This window comes from Pagrus major, chromosome 23 (assembly GCF_040436345.1).
Source record: "Pagrus major chromosome 23, Pma_NU_1.0".
Taxonomy (NCBI): Eukaryota; Metazoa; Chordata; class Actinopteri; order Spariformes; family Sparidae; genus Pagrus; species Pagrus major.
The window spans coordinates 17480097-17482223 of NC_133237.1; positions in this window are offsets into that span (position 1 = coordinate 17480097).

The following is a 2127-nucleotide window of genomic DNA, read 5'->3' on the forward strand; positions in this document are numbered from 1 at the left end:
CCACCCTTTTACTTTTTTCTTTCCTCCCTGTGAGTCGCTGTTTTGTCTCCATGCCGCCTCTCCCATCATCAGGATTACCCAAGACCCTGAGCTGATGATTAAGTCATAAACTGCATTGTGGAGGGCTAGTGAGGATGTCAAGCCTTCCTAAATATATTCAAACACTATGGTATCACTTTCTAAAAAGACATACTTTACAAAGGGTTTGTAATTAATGGCATTGTCATTTTAATTATGACATAAAAATGCAGAAAATAACTTTTCGTTTGCAAGGTTGTGAAAAATCCATTTGGATGTTGCCTTGTCTTCTTAGCTAGCTCTTTAATTCATATGAAAGAATCCATTTATTAACAACATTGTACTTAGCTACCAAATCAGCAGTTATAGATGTTAATCAGATGTTTGATAAGTGGTCAATAATAACTTTTAAAGCAGCAAGGATAATCGATTAAAGTAATCTCTAACTATTTTGTAAATCGATTAATCAGTTCAAGTATTTTTTGAATTTCTCTGATTCCAGCTTCTCAAATGTTAATATTTTCTGGAATCGCTGCCCTTTTATGACAGTAAACTGAATATTTTTGGGTTGTGGATGAAACAAGACATTTGCGGACGTCATCGTGAGTTTGGAAACGAAATTGTTCACAATTTTCAGACGTTTGATGGACCGCAGTATTATCGATTCATCGAGAAAATAATCGTCAGATTAATTGATAATGAAAATAATCATTAATTGCAGCCCTAAGACGATATTTCCAGAAAGTAATGTCTGTGTTTGCATCCTCCCAAAGATTCAAAGAGCTACATTTTGTCATTTAAACAGTTTTTTTCACAACTTGGCAACCCAAAACTCTTTTTTAGCAGCTGTTTTACTGACCTATACACCATTAACAAATGCTTTATTTAATGTGTACTGTCGTGCTTTATTAATGCATTTCAAAAAAGTTGGAGGACTCACTGGAGGCAGAAAAAAAGCTGAGACATCCAGACTTTTTAGCCCAAAGTATGGGTGAAGCTTAAAAAATGCCGGATCATACACGTCACATAATGCAACTCATTGACCCCCTTTCTCCACACTCACTCGGAAGATTTCCCTGATGACATCACCATGCTATCATGAGTGTAAAGCTCCTTCAGCACCACAGAAGACGCCTCTTGATGAGTAATCTGCAGAGCGCTCCTTTAACATTGATAAAGCCAAAAGTTAAAACTCCTTGTGCAGTATGCCTTATCGGACAGTGGCACCAACACTAACTGTATGGATTTCCAGCCATCGACATCATGAACTCAGTGAACACAATGCCTCTGTGGCCTCGCTCCACCCTCTCCCATCCACCTCTGTGCCTTTGATCTCCATAATGGGGTCCCATCAAAAGAAATTACTCTGCCTATCGGCTTTCAAGGTGCCAGTAGACAAAGCATGAGGAGGGTCCCTCTGATGTGGTCGGAGCTGAACAGTGGTCTGAATTCGGACGTGTTTTACTACACCACTCCGACCAATTGGGGACACTTAGACACCCCTGACGGGCCCATAGAAGCCAACAATGGAGCCACAATGGCTGACACTGGACACCAGCCGACTCATGAGCAGAAAAGGAGAACACCGGTGTTGTTTAAGAGTTATAACCAGCCATTTCCCCCCAAGTCATTGCGACATCCTTCCAGTCACTCCTTTTGTTTTTAAAACTTTACGGTGAGGTTAACTTCTGCCCTGCTTCTCCTGAAAAACACCTGTCGTTGAGCAGAAGTTATAAGGCGACACGTTTAGCTGTTTTCAAACTGTAAGAGAATAAATGGCAGCAAGTGGTTTCTGAAGGTAGGAAAATGAGCCCTGATATTGCCAACTCTGCTGACTCCGACGAGGAATGAGAAGAGGGGAAACCTGCACGACCGGCAATAACCTAACCGACACCTGGCGTTGTCCTTTATTAACCCCACAGCACAGTCACGTCGAGAGAAAGAGCAAAGACAGAATGACAGGAAGAGAGAGACGGAGAGAGAGAGAGAAAACAGCTGATCCCATTCAACCTTTCAAGTCGGAAAATACATTCATACATTCTTCATGTCATTTTCCCCTTCATTCCTTTGCTTCTGTTATTGCAGAATGGTCAGACCGATAGATTTCTT